This window comes from Pleurodeles waltl, chromosome 3_1 (genome assembly GCF_031143425.1).
Source record: "Pleurodeles waltl isolate 20211129_DDA chromosome 3_1, aPleWal1.hap1.20221129, whole genome shotgun sequence".
Lineage (NCBI taxonomy): Eukaryota > Metazoa > Chordata > Amphibia > Caudata > Salamandridae > Pleurodeles > Pleurodeles waltl.
In genome coordinates, this window is record NC_090440.1 from 1,546,817,344 (window position 1) to 1,546,835,819 (window position 18,476).

Genomic DNA, 18,476 nt, shown 5'->3' on the forward strand with positions numbered 1-18,476 from the left:
ACACATATATATATGTCTCACGGTTGCTGCTAATGAACCTTGACTCTTCAATAGCGTTGATGCAGACCATGTTTACAATTTAGTCTTCAACGTTGTGAGACGGGACAACCTAGACAGTTCGTTGTACTTTCACTGTATTTTTACTCTGGCATAATGTTTATCGATACCCCCACTGTCTTAATTAAAAGGTATGGAGAAGCTGTTTATTTTTAGTTTCATTTTTGGACAGTTTTTTAAGGACTTTTTTGATTTTACTCATTAACTTTTCTTTGACTGGTATTCTTCCTTGTATGTGGTTAGTCCGACATGCACACATTTTTCTGGGGTAATCATCAACATTGCACACCCATCTTCCTCACTGTCACTTGACAATGAAACTGAAGAACTCTTTGACAAAGATTTGTTTTACTGTTAAACCATTTTTATTGAGCTTTGGTACTACACATGTGGGAGAAGTAAACATTTGACAATTGACAGACAGGCACTTCATTAGATACTTGAATATGTGATTACAATACCCTTTGGCTTTCCAACAGTACATTCTCAATATATTTGTGATTGACTCATGAAAGCCCACTGTACCACATCCACATTAGTCCAATTGACACAACTATTTGCCCCAAACTCGTCGTGTTTCTGTGGGCAACCCCTGGCCTCAGAGACTACTTTCTCCTGTCGTGCGCACAAGTCCACCCCCGTCACCACTCCAATAGTACTCGGGGAAAGGGGACATCCAGTGCACAGCGATGTTCCTCTTGGCCACCAGGAGTGCTGTACCTAGAAACAATCTTCCGTCTCTCATACTCCCAGTGCCCCCCATCACCCTATGTAGTATTAGCATTGGGGAGAGAGGTACCTCTCAGCCCAAGGTCTGTGTCTGTTCCTGTGTTACTCCAGCCTAATAGAGTGTGATTACCAAGCATGCCCACACCATGTGATAGAAGTCTGCTGGCTCATCGCCACATTTACGACAGGAGGGATCGGGGCAAAGGCCTGCTTTGTGCAGTTGAAGGGGAGTGAGGTAGGTAGTGTGTAGGTAATACCTCTGTACGAGCCGCAGCCAGGAGAAGATAGCAAGCTCCCTTGGGGCCATCAGAGCATCACACCAGTCTTCTTCCTCCACGAGGGCCAATCCACTCTTTCCACCAGAGCTTCAGAAGCTTCAAAGTGTCGGGCATGTTGATAATCAGTGTGCAGTATATTTGAGAGATACCCCAGCCCACCAGGTTCCCCATTGTAGGTTTTGCCTCTAAGGGGCTAAATTCAGGCAGTGGTTCTGACAGTGAGATCTGGGTCTGGAGAGCATGTCTCAACTGTAAATATTTGTAGAATTAGGAGTGTGTGAGAGAGAAAGTGCTCTGGAGGTCTTGACAGGTGCAAATCTGCATCCCAGACCATATGTTTCCCTGTCGGTAATACATATCCGGTCCGAGGCCCGAACCCCAGAAGAGCTGCCCTCCCACCCCCAGCCAGGTATCTTGCCAGAGGTGGGTTTGCTGTGTAAGTCTGTTGCCCCATCGTGTATGTCGGACTGCTACTCTCTAGGCCAGGAAGACCTGTTTGGTTACCGAAGGAATAGATTCAGGCACTGGACATCCATGGAGGATGGCCTGTAGACATGGGAAACCCAGTAGAGATAGTTCAAGCCTGTTAGTCAGATCAGCTCACCCTCCATTGAACCACTCATTGATCACTAAGAGATGGGAAGCTAAGTGGTAGAGGCTGGACAATCCCAGTCCCCCATTGTAGAGACTCCGCAAGCAATATTTGAATGCATTACGAGGATGCAACCCATGCCACAGAAACGACTTGCTATGCTATCCAGAGCACTAAACCATGTTCGGGGAAGGTGAAGTGGTATGTTTTGAAAGACATATAGAAAGCAGGGGAGAAGCATCATCTTAAACAGGGCTATATGCTCCATCGCATTCAAAGGGAGGGATTGCCAACGGGCGGGGTTCGGTTTTAGCCTTCCTAACTAACGGCTGGAAATTGAGACTCCAGGCCAGCTCGGTACTTGAAGCTAAGCCTACGAATGGGAATATTAGTCTGCCAGTTGAAGCAATCCCATGATGTGCTGTGGGGAATCAGTACCAATGTATCCGGGTTCACCATAAGGCCTGACTCAGTTCCAAACCTGTGGAGCAGGCGAAGGTACTGGGGACCGCTAGGTGGGGAGTCTGCTAAATACAGGAGAACATCATGTACGTGCAACACTATACGTTTCTGTTGGGCCATTTCCCATGCCCATCCCGTAAATTGTGTGTCCATTCGAATAAGTTGGGCCAACAGCTCAATGGCCAATGCAAAAAGAAGCAGTGATAGGGGACAGCCCTGTCCAGTTCCTCACTGTATTGGAAAGGCTGCTGACAGGACCCAGTTAACCTGCACTCGAGCCGTCAGAATAAAGTACAGCACTTTCACCATGGCACGAAATCTAGGTCCATGACTTACGCCAGTACTGATTGAAGATACTGCCAGTCCACGTGTCAAATGCCTTTTCAAAATCAATCAAAAGCAGTGCCAGGTCTCCCAGTAGCCAATGATGGTAGGGCAGGGACACATGAAGTCTACGAAGGGAGTGTTTCATGCTGTGTGATGGCATAATGCTGCAATGATCTTGGTCGATCAACTTAGTAAGGACCGCTTTAAATCTGTTGTCCAGTATAGTCGCAAAGATTTTAACTTCTCCATTAAGGAGTGATATGGGACAGTATTCTCTGCATGACATCAAGGGTGGCTGCGTTTTAGAAATGAGTACTATTGTAGCTTGATCCATCTCAGGGAGGAAGCTTCCCACCTGGCACTCCTCGCCATATAATAATAGCAGATGGGGTGTAAGGATTTTAGGAATCAAGTATAGTATTCAGTAGGGAAACCATTGGGCCCGATGTCTTTCCAGCCACGAATCCAGGCATTGTCTCTCCGTTCTCCACATCTGGGAGAGGTTCCTCTCAAACCCGTGACTCTATGGGGGACAAATGGGGAAGAAGAATTGTCTCCAGAAAATGACAGTGGGAGGGTTGACTTAGTCGCCCTTTAGGTGTGTACAATCATTCATAGTATTGGGAAATGCCAAGGCGATCTCTGGAAGAGAGCGCATCTGCTTACCACTATCAATAATTATCTCAGGTATGCTTCTCAAGACATGATGGTGTGAGGCTAACCAATACAACAATTTGCCGTTTGTGTCCCCCCCACCTGTAGACCGGAGCTGCGGTTGCCCTCCACAAGTGTTTGGCAGCCTCCATTGAGCACTGGCATATCTCCTCATGAACCAGGCTCAGTTGACAGGAAGATCTCCTCCAGAGGGTCAGAATTGAGATTTCTCTCCAGTCGGAGAGATCGTGCCTCTAGTTGGGTAATATGTTCGGATCTCTCGCAATCCTGAGCTCAGATACATCCCCGGGTGTATCCTTGTATTGTTGCTTTAATTGCAGCCCATAGAGCAGTAACTTTTGATACAGAACCTTTGTTGCAGCAGAAGTACACCTGTAATTCCGTTTGCAAGCTATGGAAGAACATTTTATCCTGAAAGTACCAGCCATTGAGATGCCACACTGGCCACTGGCTTAGTCCAGCGGTGCCCATGTGTGTTATAAGAGGGGAGTGATACGAGATCCCTCGGGGGAGGAATTTGGTTTTGGGACGTTGCATAGTCTGAGCTTAGCAAGCCATCCTTTAAGGTGGCTTGACCCAGTCCATCTCACATTCTAAGGAGACCTCAAAACATCTAAGTCTTCATTTAGGACTACTTTAAAGTCACCCCTTATAATTGTGAGGCCCTGGGGGAGATTCTAACAGATCGTTTAGGCAAGAGAAAGGCTTGCAGGTGGCACATAGACGCTAACAAAGTGCACCATTTGTCTTTTTAGGGTCCTTGTCAGGGCTATGAAGTGTCCCTGTGGGTCACGGAACTCACTTGTGACCGTCATGGGGAATGAGCATTTCAAGAGAATGGCCACCCCTCGGGTTCTTCTGGAGTATCCCGTGTGTTAAACTCTATTGTATCCCTTGGGGGCGAGGGAGGGACAATGGATACCCATGGGGTGGGACTCCTGAAGTAGTAGTACATCAGGGAGATGGTGGAGGGAAGATGCAAAGACCGCGGTGAGCTTCACGCGGTCCAACAAACCATTAAAAGTTCCAGGACACCATATTAAAAACCATTTGGATTAGTGGTCAGTATGCCTGTCAGATATCATGGAGAGGGGGCCACACAGGGATCCCAGTTCAGAGGTAAGACTTATAGGCCCTGTGCTGCATGACTGCAGAGATCTTAAATCGTGCCTCAGTTGAGTATTGTAGTGTGTGTCACAACTTGAAGTAGAAGAAAAAGGCAAAACATGCAGCAGGTACATAATACATCCAAAAAATAAACAGCACCAGGTGAAAAATCCCCACCACCCAACTCCCACCCCACACTTCTACCCTAGAAGCATCTGTCGCCCTGTAACAAAAAGAGTTTTAAACAGGCATTTTATACTTCATTACAGAAATGTCAAATTAGGGGGGAACACCCCTTCAGAACTAAGCGAACGTATCAAGGAATTTCACAATGCCGCTGCTAGTTTTGGGATACTGTTTGTTGAGGAAGGCACATGACAGCCCATTTTGTAACATTCAGGGTAGTCCCAGGGATAAGGATGTCCCCTGTGGTGATGGAGGGTTTCAGAATGGCAGAGTCTGGGGGGCATTGAGTTCAGAGGACTGGGCTGTGGGAAAGATCTGTGTCCTCATAGGGGTCAACCGTAGTTGGTGACTGAGAGTTTCTGAATCTGACTGCAGCCATATCCTCACCTTCCCTATCAAAGACCAGCCTCGATGCAGAGTGGTGCGGCACAGATGTCTGACCCTGAGTAGACAGAGGCAGGGACTCTGAATGGACACTTCTTCGTCTCCTCTGAGACAGGTTGCATTTCCTCCTTTGCTTGGGTGCCGGTGTTGGGTTTTTCGGGTTGTCCGCAACCAATTGATTTGGTGGAGGGACGGACGGTCCCCAGAGTGGGTAGTCCTCAGCGAGACATTGCCAAGCCTCCTTCAGATCATCAAAAAGTGAGAATTGTTGGCGTGGACGACCTGCAGCCGGACCTGAAACAACAGTCGGTATTTAAGCTCAATGGTCCTAAGCCTTTGCTTAACATCTGTGTACGATCTCTGCTGCTGCTGCACCTCTCGGGTGTATTCAGTGAACAGAAGAACTTTAGTGCTTCCAGAATGGAGGTCTGGCTGCTTGTGGACCTCCCCCCAGGACCGCGTCTCGATCTCTATAGTTAAAGATACATGCAATGATAGGTCTGGGGGGCACCAGGAGGAGGCCACAAGGGACCTGCCTCATTTTTATTCATGAGGCAGGTTGCAATTTGCAACCCATTGGGAATGGCCAGCACTCACAGGGATGCATAGAAGTTTACAGAACTTTTTTCAGGGGGCACATCCCGGACAGTTTTGGCAAGGGCTGCGGTTGTACTAGTGTAGACAGCGTAACACTAAGGCGGCCGTAGTGTTATGCTGCATTACGAGCCTTCACACTATGCTGTACCTAAATCCAGTGGGGGAGGCAAGCACCTCCCATTTTCCGCCCTGCAGATGTCCATGCTGGGATGGTGGCTTGCTGGTGTGAAGACCACCATGTCTGTGACTGCTTTTTAAATAAAGCAATTGTTTTTGTAATGCATCCCGTTTTCCTTAAAGGAAAATAGGATGCATTACAAAAAGAAAACTAAAAAGGTTTCTTTTCATTTTTTAAGAATATGCAATGGTGCATGGGACCACTGGCTGTTCTTAAAAAATGTTTTCACCCACGTTCACAAAGGGGATGTGGTCCCTTAGGAACACCTTCCCTTTTGCGAATGGGTTACCATCTCCTCTACTGAGTCGGTAAAATATGAATGTTTTGCAACTGCATTAGAAGTCCTAAACACACCCCTTCCTAATACTGAATCGCAAAAGTAAAATGTGACTTGGTAACAAGTTATAGAGTTGCATTTTGCTTTTTGTACATGGCAAAATGCATTTTACCGGTCGCAAACGACCCGATGGGTCTTCGTTTTTCCTTCCCCCTGCAATTCATTACAAAATGGTTCTCTTTCTCGCAGCCCTTGCATACTTGTCTAATGACGAGCCATGTACTTTAGTGTTTAAATGAAAATCCACATCTGAAGCACAGTTTCTTTTTCTTTGGAGACATTTTATGTACTTCGGCCTTGTATTTCTGTTTACTTTTCCTGTTCATGACTGACTCCATTTGGGCACCTCCAGCCTCCATGTCAGCATCTTGTCGATCTGCACGTTCCTCAGCTCTGACAGCCATGAGTACTCTATCCAGACTAAGGGCCTGATTTATTAACAGTTAGCGCCGCCTTATCATAATTGTTTGACGCAAAAGCGGTGAAAACTTACAAAATCTAATTATATTTTGTAAGTTTTCACTGCTTTTGCATCAATAAATGACGCAAAGGTGGCACTAACTTTTCACAAATCAGGCATTCAGTGTTTCTCTCAGCATTCATTCTGTCTGAATGAATCTGACAAACAACCATCAATAACTCTGAGATGTACTGTATGGCTTCTTCATCATTGAATTAATTGAACTTACAATTTTTGATAATCGTATCAGGTCTTTCAACAAATTTGACGATTGTTTCACCAATTCTGTTTTCCCTGACTGAAAATATATGTTTTGTGGTCAGCATTCTGCATTGGATTGAACTTGAGATTTAACACTTCTTTGATTTGACGGTCTGAGACTTCATCAGCGTGTGGTATTTTCTTTATTACTGTTTTACTCCTTCACCTGTAAGATACATAAAATATTTCATAATCTTTTTGTCATCCGCTTTTTCCAGTGCATCGATGAAATCATCAAATGTTTCTACTCAGGCAGTCAACCTGTCACCAATGTTTGCTTTTTTGGCGGTATCAAATGGAAGTGGTGGTTTTAAGAAGGAAGCAGCATTCTAACCATTTGAGGAACTTACTGACGTTGAAAGTGGGGTTCTCTCCAGCACTGTCTGCTGTCAGCTGTGACTTGCTTCATTCACACCATCTCTAAGGCCCTACAACGTGCTGGCATCAGGGTCATCAAGGACGATTTGAAGTTTTGTGGACTCTTTCTTCACAGCCAATAGAATCCTTCAATTTCTCAAACACTTTTGAGTTGTTCTGAGCCACACCCAGCAGTTTTAGTGGTGTGCCCCTTGAAGGATTGACAGCTCTGTAAGCACAACCACTGTGCTTTAACTTGGGTGGAGGCACCTAGTGCTAAGGTCAGATGACTCTCTTTACTCAGGTTCTGGTAAGAGTGATCGTATTCTCTATAGGTCTGATTATCACCACCTCTAATGTTTCTCTGCATTTCTCTGCTTCTGATCACAGTGTTCTCTTGCACCTTCCTATCAATGCTGATTGTGTTTTCAATGGCTTTGGCATTTCTTTGACTCAAGTATCACTGGCTCTAGCGCTTCTTTGTACCTGGTGATTGCTGCCTCCAGTGTTATCGTACCATGTACTTTAAAGGTATTTGTTGCATTGTGGTGCAGTACCTTGTTTCATAGTCTCACCAGAAGGTTCCTGACCAATGATACACACATTTCTCTGCAAGACTTTAGTCTTCTTCGAAAAGCTTGGCACTGGCTGGAGTGCCTCTTTGACTCCAAATATGCCAAATGTCGATTTTCACTTTGACTGAAGCGACTGTGGCACACACGAGCAGTTTGCTGGAATACTGTAAACTCTCTGGGAGAGCACTGCTGGTTGGTCGCGTTATGTATACCCTAGCTCATCACTAGCTGTAGCGTCATCCACAGCCTGGGTGCTCATAAATAAATACGCTGCACATAGATCTTGATCTTACATGTCTTTGTTCCACTGGCCAAGGTAGTGATTTAGACAGGTTGATATGAAAATCTAAAAGTAGCTTTGGAAAAAACAAAGGCTGGGTATTTAAGATAACATTACTATTATGACAAATTCTGTAGGCTCATTACTGCTTAAGACTTGGATTTCACTAATTCACTTGAACCAAACCAAGTGCAACCAGAAAATATACTTATTATGCAAATACTCTGGATCAGCTTTATTCATAGGTGTAAATGAAAGAACCATTAGTGTAGCCAATAATATATTTAGTTCACAAAGAGAGGATGAGTGTCTTACTGGTGGGTATATTTTTTAAGGCTTCTAAGTCATCTTTAAATACTCGTGTTCTGAAGAATTATGAAATTGTGGCTTTCTGTCATCTATAACAGGTGCTAGAAGTACTTATACTAGAGAAGAATTTTAATCAGATTTAGATGGGTATAAAAATGTAAGAAAATATGACACCTTTTGGCAAGCCAGAGGGTCAATAAAATTCTCAATTCAGAACAAGCAGAATTTCTTGCTCTTGAAAGTATTCAATGATCTTGCAGAATGCTGTTAAGCCTCTTTGGAGATGTTGAAGCAAGATGAAGGAGGGTTCAAATGGCCCTGCTGTACAAATTCAGGAGCTAAGCTAAGTTCAGAGATGCTGATCTTTGACTGAGTATCCTGCATCTAACTATAACGATAGATACAGTCTTTGAGTCTGTGTCCTCTGTGTTCTTCTGCCAGGTAAATAAGGCCTCCAAACCACCATTGTCTCAGCCACTGTGGTGCCATCAAATCTTTCTCTTTCTGGAAAAGTGTGAAATATTTTTATCTGATTGATAGAAAGTGCATTTCTCTGGCATCCTGCATCATAATACCTGGATGTGAAGCCTTGGCATTTTGCATTTTTTGCTATGTGAATAGATCAACTTAAGGACAGATAGGAGATCTTGTTCAAAACATTGTCATGGATTCCCAATTTATTATCTGACAAGCGTCAGCTTAAACTATCAGTTTATTGATTATGGGCACCTGGTAGTTGTAGTGCAGCTATGATGAAGGTTCTGGCTGTTTGTCAATGCAATACCATTTGTGCTTCCTACAAAGGTGCTTTTCACCTTTTTCCGCCTTGCTTGTTGGGGTACTCTGAATCAAGATTTATTGCCACTCAATAACAAAAGGACAATGAGAGAAACAGATTAAAAGCCAGACTGATAGCTCTAAGTTCCAGCATGGTGTTGTGACATAGCATCTTCCTACGTGGCCAGGTGCTCCCCAGTCAAGAGGAGAAACATCCATGACTATCCTTTTGCTAGGAATGTTTTCAGGAAGTTACCCCTTTAAATAAATTGGGATCTTTTGTTCACTATGGAAAGGTTTGCAATGCTGCTGCAAATCATTGGTGTTTCTTCTCAATTCCCTGAGCCCCAAGCTGCTCTTGAAGTGGAGTTCATTTTCTGATCTTTCTTGGAGTGACGCTGTAGTCTCTAACCAGAAGATATATAAAGCATATGACAGGGCAACTGTCCTGAGGCTTGGCATATTGCTGCATGTTTACAGCTGTGCTGTAGGGGATTTGATGTGGTAACTTTTAATTATTTTAATCGGGGGCACATTGATTCTGCACACTGCCATTTTACTTAGACATCCATACTCGTCAGTAAGAGCCAGTGGATGCCATTTTCTGGTATTTCTGGGGTGAGGCGCCAGTCTCTTACCTGAAGATGTATAAAGCACATGACAGCACGACTGCGCTGTCTTGGCATATTGCTGCGTATTGAAGGCTGCACTGTAGGGAATCTGATGTGGTAATTTTTAATTATTTTAATCGTGGGCAAATTGATTCTGCACACTGCACTTTTACTTAGACGTCCATACTTGTCTGCAAGAGGGAGTGAACACAATTTTCTGGTCTTTTTGGGGTGACACTCTAGTCTCTAATCAGAAGATATACAAAGCACATGACAGTGCAACCATGCAGCAGGTGTGCCGATGGTGCGCCCAAAGCAAGCCCGTCTGCCAGGTATTCGCCATGTGCCAGGACCCCTGGCCATTTTCCTTCCTATTCAAAGGATGTTTTGTTGAGTTCGAATGTCCCAGGTATATGATCAATTTGTGATGTCATAAATTGTGCAGCACCCATTAATTATTGTGATTGTAATACCTGTAAGTTTACCCCTTACTCCGATAGTCTCAATATTTTGCTGCGCTCGGGCACTAGTCAGCTCTCACAGCACAAAGCCCGTTGCCTGAAAGTTTTTTTGTGATAAATGTTCGATATCTTGCCAGACGTGAGTTGGAGCTCTTCAAGTTTATAGAATCCAATAAACCACAACTAGTTTTCTTGACCAAATCTTGGTTAAGTGATACCTCTAATCCTGATGTGGTAGTGGCGTGCCGGAAGGATACTTTATCCGCAGATATGACAGGAAAGGTAGGTGGGGCAGTGGATTGGCAATAGAACACCATGAGTTATAAATCTATCTTTTGACCCACTAATTTAAATTGTAAAGCCCTTACTTTTAAATGCAAAATCACTGGCACATATATCTTTCATGGCCTCTTGATTTATAGAACAGTTGTACCTAAGACCACTTTTCTTAAGGAGTTACAAAATCATATTGATATTAGTATTCAATATCCTAACTATATGATATTAGGATATTTTAATTTTCACTTCCATGATCAGAACGATAAAGAGGCTGTTATGTTCTTAGAAACGTTAAGCTGTTTTGACCTGACACAAAGAGTAACATCGGCCACTCATAAACTGGATCATACTCTCGACGGCATCTTTTCAAATTATATTAATATTAGCTATGAGAGGGTACTTGCCTCTGATCTGTTTGGATCATATAGCAGATCAGTTTCATCTAAATACCCCGCCAACATCACGAAAAACCCAGCCCAGAGCAAAACAATTTGTCTCTGGAATAAAATAGATAAAAATATTTTAGCTGAATGCTTAAATTGTACTATACCCAATCTTGATACTGAACCTAATGGAGCGGTCTTCATTTACCATGATTGGTTGAGTACAGTAGCCTTAAAACAGGTGCCAGAAAAATTTGTAAGTCCCATAGTATTCAGCCGTTGGCTCCATGGCTCTCTCCTACCCTGGTATCCATGAAACAAAAATGCAGTTGTCTTGAAAGAATTTGGAGATGCGACTACAGTGAAAAGGATAGAACCCATTTCATCTAAGGAACTGTTTAGGGTAGTCTACTCTCTTTCAAACCCAACCTCCCTTCCCAATAATGTCTTAAGTCAAGGTTTCTGTGATAAGTTTGCTGAGTTTTTCAAAACAAAAGCGAAAAATGTATTTAGGGAATTTAACTCCACTAGCTCAGTTTCTCCTTCAAGCCCAGTGCGTCCCCAGTCGGATCTTGGAAAATCGGATTTTCAGATGTTCCCTTTGCTGAGTACTGACCAAGTGGTTAAGTTGATTGGTCAGGTAAAATCTGGAGCTCCTTCGGATCTCTGTCCAGCCAATGTAATGCAACTAGCAGCTGATAGTTTCACACTAGTGTTGAGAACCTTGCATAATGTTGTCATTACGACAAGGATCTTTCGGGAAGCCTGGAAAAAGATTTCAATTCTTGCTTTGATTAAAAAAAAAAAACCTTAACTGGACCTTAATGGTGTAAAAAATTTCCGTCCAATCTCATTGCTTCCTTTTCCTGCCAAATTGCTTGAAAAACATCTTGATGCTGGCTTAGCTAGTTACGTAGATGAGAAAAACTTGCTAGGGAAGGCACAATTTGGCTTCATATCGGGCTGTAGCACTGAGACAGTGCTGGTAGCTGTCTCATAGGAGATCAGAGCGATCCAAGATAGCGACGGTAGGGCAGTGCTGGTCTGTTTGGACCTCTTTGCCACTTTTGATGCTGTTAGTCACACTGTGTTATTAAAACAACTGACCGATATTGGTGTCTCTGGACTGGCATATGATCTCCTCTCCTCATTTGTGAAAGACAGGGAATAGACAGTAGTCTGCAGGGATTTCCATTCTAACCCCGTTTCCTTTGTATGTGGGGTGCCCCAGGAGTCTTTGCTTAGTCCTTCACATTCACGTGGAGCTAAATAATGGCAAAAGCCTTTCAGCACTCTAGGCATAGTATTACAGCTTTGGATGGGTAAAATACCATTCAAGCCAACCTGGAAAGAATAGAAGTGACCCCTGAGATGTGTTATGCTCTAGTGAGAGCTCATCAAAGAGGTATAGTTTGGTCCAGACACAAGAGGTCACCCAAAATAAGTCAAGACAATAACCTTTTCAGGTAGCCAGGCAGCAAGAGGGTTGCCACATAGTGAGGCTCCGCCAGCCGGGGAGATTAATCTGTACTTTATCCTGCATGTATGGGAAACCCATTTTTAGATACTGCTACCACTCCTTGGTTCCACCAGTCCTGATAGGGCCCTCCGTTTTTGCACCATAACCATGGTCACGAAGATATCTAGCCTCTGCCCTTTGGGGCCTAGATGGGCTTGAAGAAGCGAAACTCGAGTGGTGGACTCTGCCAGGGCACCTACAGCCCGAGAACTGTTCTGATCGGTTTGCTACCGGTGCAAGGAACGAAGGGTGCGCATCCCCCTTGGGAACACAACAGTGGTTGCTGTTTGTGCAGGAGACATGCCATATGGCAATGGCTGCCTGGTAAGGTAGCAGTCGGCTGCCCTTGGAGCCTACAGATGGCAGGCACCAGGTGAGGAGCATGTGTGAGGGCTTCTTTGCGTAGGCATTGCGGGCCCCTCTCACAGCATTGTGGAGCATGCTTGTGCTGGCTTGGGGGGCCCACCTTGGTGGTGCCCAGCAGGCATTTCTAGATCCTCACACAGATGATGGTGTGACTGAGGGGCCATTCCAGGAGCCTCCACTGCTTTGTTGCTCAAACTTGGTCTGCTTGTGCCCCCTGACAGGAATGTGTTGGGCAGTGGCAGGACCCCGATTACTAAGCAGAAGGTCACCCGTGCTATACAACTGTGCTCCATATCTACCCACTCCTTAAATCTTATGTGGCCCACTAGATCCTACTATGGTCAGAAGAGGAGATCAGTAATTCTACATTTGGTGCAAGGTAGATGAGATTTGGGTCTGCTCATGCACCCAGTGATAGGTCACTGGGGTGTGGCGGGACCCCAACTGTTGAGGATGTACATAGCCCTGAGTTTACCGCTCCACCACACGCCAGCAAGCTCCAAGTAACTCGTGGAGCTCTTTGATTTCCCAGTCGTAGTGAAAGTGACAATAAACAAAGCTAACCTTTGAATTGGGACACCTTCAACACACTACAGAACTGGAACAGGGGGCCGGCAAGCAAGGTGCACCCGAGACTGGGGGGGACACAGCACCTCCAGACATTAAAACCATGTTTATGGATCTTAAGCATAGCCTGAATACAATCAATGTGAAAATTGATCTCCTAACTACTAGATATGACCAAACCAAAAAGAAGGTAGACAAACATGAGTAGCACATTGATCACATGGAGTGTCGCACAGCTGACATTGAATACATACATATATCCTCTGGGGAACAGCATGTTCTCAAGGAAAAGGTGTTGGAAACTATAAAAAAATAAAATTACTTTCTTGATGCGCACTCACAACAGAATAACCTTCGTATCCTTGGTATCCCTGAATCACCAGTCGTGGTCATGATAGAAACCTATGTTGAAACCATGTGAGACCCTGTTTGGTGACAACCTCTCTCCTGTGTTCGTAGCTGAGCATGTGCATCATTCCTTGGGTCTTCACACTCCTCCTGATCACTGGTGAGGCCAATAGTGCTTTTGAATTACAGGGATAAAGACACTATTTTACATCTTGCTTGAGAACTCCAGCCTATCCAAGATCAGGGAAATACCATCTAGCAGTATCCAGATTTCACTTTGATGGTGCAGTCTGCATGCTGCGAATTCTTGCCTGCCAAATGCATTCTACAGAAAGCTGGTATTCCCTATTTTCAGATTTACACAGCCAAGCCCTGTATCAATCTCAGTGGGAAAAAACATTACTTCATGGACTCCAAGGCTGCCACTAAGTTCTCTCAAGGTCTATCTTCTCCCTCAACAAGGATCAAGCCTTTTTCCAGTCTGGCAGATACTTTAGTGACAATAACTAACTGCCAACTGTATACTACGCTGCCCCTTGAGGCTGTGGTGTATCAGGGCACCCATCCCCTGTCCCCATACAGACCATGTGCTAAAGTATATGCCAGCAAGAGTCTGACTGCCTGAAGAGATAGGTAATACTTTGGCCCTCATTACGAGTTTGGTGGTAATTACCGGCAATCGCCATGCAGTCAGCAGGCAAAAGACAGGCGTGGACGGAGGATACTTACCGCTGTAATAGGACCCCAAATGCAAAACTCACCAGAAAGCAGCGAGGTATCTGACCTCGCCAGGCCCAACGATGGCGGGAAACAGGCTGCACAGAATCTGCCACCGGCATGGCAAAAATAAACCACCCTCCCAATTAAGAATTACAAATCAGAACATCGGTCGTGCATCGGCGGTACGCCATTGGCGGTATGGACTGCTGCGGCCACATAATGGACTCATAAACAACAACACCCCACATTGGTCATTTTGAAAACCCCACACCTGAAACACATACATACACTTCACTCACCCACTCACACTACAAAAAAACACACACCCACAACACCCACAATTCCTAGTTATGCCTACCTGCTGCCACACAACGCACACCACACACACCACATATAAGCCACAAACACACAACCACGCATCCCACAACTGCACCTTCAAATATCACCACAACTGTCACCAACTCACTCACACACCCCACTAACCCAAACACCACCACATCACAGCACACATCTCCCCACACAACCCACTATAGCACCCACTAAAAATCCCAGTTTCACTGACAGGGGGTTGCAAACCTTGGTGGAGGAAATAATCAGGGTGGAGCTACAGCTGTTCGGTGTACACATCCAGCAGACATCTATTGCCAGGAAGATGGAGCTAAGTCAAGGGATCCTCAACAGGGTGAATGCAGTGGGAAACCATCCATGCACAAGGGACAGCATCAGGAAGAGGTGGAACGACCTGCAGAGGAAGGTCCAGTCCATGGCATCATGACACCAGATTGCCATCCAGAGGACTGGTGGTGTTTCCCCCCACCTCCCCCTGAGTTGAACGAGTGGGAGGAGAAGGACATGGCTATCCTGCATCCGGAGGGCCTCCCTGGACTCACTTAAGGACTGGACTCTGGTAAGTCAATGACACACCTCTCAGACCACCTGCACCTGAAATGCATGTGATCGCCTTCCCCTGTACCGAACACAAGAAAACCTATCCCATATCCATCCCGCCCCACCCCACCCCATCAACCACCCATCAACCTACAACACACATCCCCTGCATGCTCACGCACCCCACTAACACCTACCCAAGCAATGTGCACACAATCACCAGTCCCTTCATGTAACAAGAGGACAGAAACAGAAGGAAACACATGCCACTGCTATTGTGTGCAAGCAATGCACATGTGCAATGTCCACCATCGACAACTAACTGACTATCAATGCCATATCCAGTAAAGCTGTTGAACACTATTGCCACCCAGCTGACGCACAGTCAAACACTCTGCAGGACACACAATAAATTTGTTTTTTAACTCCACAGGTATTACTGCTCATAGTAACCACCAGGAGGTGCCAGGAAGTGTCAGTCCCCCAGCAGAAGAAGGCCCCAGTGATGACAGTCCAGCAGGATGTCTGGATCTGGACCACCACCTTGGCCCATCGGGAAACTGTGGTCAGTCACCCTCCAGAAGCCCCACCCAGCCCACGAAACAGATACCCACTACTCAACACCTGTGGCCCAATGCCCCCAAACAGTGTCCCTGGTTCAGCACTGTGTGCCCACCTATACAGGGACCAGAGTCACCACCCATCACCAGGCAAGACGATGAAGGCCCTGGCAGCATACTAGCACTCCCAGGACAGGATGGGCCAGATCCTGCCCACTTTGCAGGAGATTCAGAGGCTGCAGAGTGAACACCATCAGGAGGCCAAGGAGGCCATGGAGCAATGGCAGGCCCAAAATGCCACCATGGCATCCATCAAAGGGGTGCTGCAGAACATGACTGCAGTCCTGTGTGAGATCTTCACTGGCATGCAGGTCCCATCCACAAGCCATGAGACACCCCATCCCTCCACATCTGCTGCTGGTAGTGGACTGGTGACCTTGCCAGGGGACTCACAGGACAACAGCACCCCTTCCTCTGTTGCCCAAGAACCCACTCGCAAATGTGGCCAGCCAACCAGACATTCCTCAGAGAATGTAGCCATTACAAAACCCATCGTCAGGAAGTGATCTTCTCCTGAACTGTCTCCCTTCTGTGCCACTGACCCACCTTGTTGACTATCTACTATCTGTGCTCCATTTTCCAATCGCCCCATGGACTCTGGACCTGTGCTACCAATAGGTGTGAACACAAATCTGACTATTTTGTCCACCATCTGTCCACTCACTTGTATTTCCCCATCCCTTATTTTGCTTCACTTAATAAACAGTGTACATTCATATCCAATGTATTTGTGCTTCTTTCCTAATGCATGCATGTGATGAATAACTTTGTCAATGTAAAATGTTGAAACAGTACCAGAAATTGCCTAGGTCGAAAGTTTGCAGGCAAGTAACATTCCAAATCTGTGAAATGGTTTTCTAACACTTGCAGCAGGAATGTTCTAATCCTCCTTGTACACGACATGGCAAAGGGTATTCCACCATAGGAAGACCTGTGAAGAACAGATTTATAGCATACATTTAGGTACAGTTTGTTCAATGACACATGTACCAGTTGTGAGTCCAAAGTTGGATATCATTGCCAGAGTACTGTCACTTCTTGACTGACCAGTATTACCGTTTGTCAATTGCACTACACACCAGTCATGGACTCAAATATGTAGCTTTGCAGATTAGTACAACTGTAGGGCCATCTACTTCAGCTGAGGTGACCTCCACCAACATTGTGAAGGGCACTAGGTTGGTGTGCAAGTACTGAGGCGATGTGGTGTCAGAAATACTGTCACCAAAACTGGCCCACACCCTCTATCCAAGCAGCATGTCCAAACAGTCCATACATGTGAAGGCAGGAAACACATCCAGGAAAACAAAACGTCTGTGTGTGAACTACCTTTGGGAGTCATCAAACACATGAAGCAGTAAGGGGTATGTGACAGTACACAAATTGCACCAGACATACACTGCTGTGTCTCCAGCACTGGTTGTACATTATTACAATTGTACACAAATCTACGTAGGCAATGTTGTGGAAAACATTAGGCAAAATGTACCTTCAGCTCATTGGAAGTATAGCTGAATGAGCTGAGTCCTGGAGTTCACATCATTCTGCCCCTCCTCATCGCTGTCCTCTGTCCCCTCAGCTGCCACCGGTGGATCAGGTTGTTCCTCCTCTTCCAGTTGGGGTACATGTCTCCTTAGTGCCAGGTTGTGCAGCATACAGCAGGCCACGATGATCTGGCAAACCTTGTTTCGGGAGTAGCACAGGGATCTGCGTGACAAATGCATGCACCGGCATCTTGTCTTCAATAGGCCGAAGGTCCTTTCAATGACTCTTCTTGTCCTGCCATGTGCCTCATTATAGCGAATGTCACCCTCTGACCTTGGATACCTCACTGCTGTCAACAGCCAAGAAAGGTTTGGATAGCCAGAATCATCTGGGAAGATATTCTCAATACATAGTACATGTCACCATTGTGTAGAGGGTAAAGAGTAAGAAAGGCAGGTTGTTAGCTACTGCACTCTCACATCCCACTCACTCACAAGCCAGGCTCTCTCTCTTTGTAGTCGTGCCATCAGGTGTGGGACACTGCTGGTCCTCAAAATGTAAGAGTCACGCACAGATCCAGGGAATTTGGCAATCACTTGGGAGATGGACTGGCCTGCAAGACACACAACCTGTTCATTAATGGAGTGATAACTTTTCTTATTCCTGTACACTTGTTCATTTACCCTGGGAGGAATCAAGGGAATATGGGTGCCATCTATGGCCCCAATCACATGTGGAATGTGTGCAATGGCATAGAAAGCAGATTTCACAGTGGCTGTGACACACCTGCTACCAAGACGACTGTCGCCTGAAATGACCCACTGCCCAAAAAATGTAGCACAGATAGTACCTGCACAGTAGGGGGAATAGCATAGGGATTATGGAGAGCTGGCAGTAGATCTGGCTCCAATTGGGCACCCAGTTTACACATGGTCATCCGGTTCAAACGTAAGGTCAGTATGATGTGTTGTTCCTCCATGGTTGCCAGGTCAGCTAGGGGCGATACACCAGTACATTCCTCAGTCTCTGCATGGGTCGGTACCTAGGGAGGGCCAGCACATATATGTCACCACAACAACACATTACGGATTATGTCAATGCACACACAACTGCACAAACATAGCCTTCATATAATGGAAGGGTTGTATACAGCTAACATTGTGACAATCAACGAGAGATCATGGTGCTATGCAACCTACAAATGCAGCTAACTGATGCCACACATCACATATGGCATGTATTGCTGTGTATGACTGATGTGCATAACATATGCAAGATATGACAGCATGGACGGCGCGTAG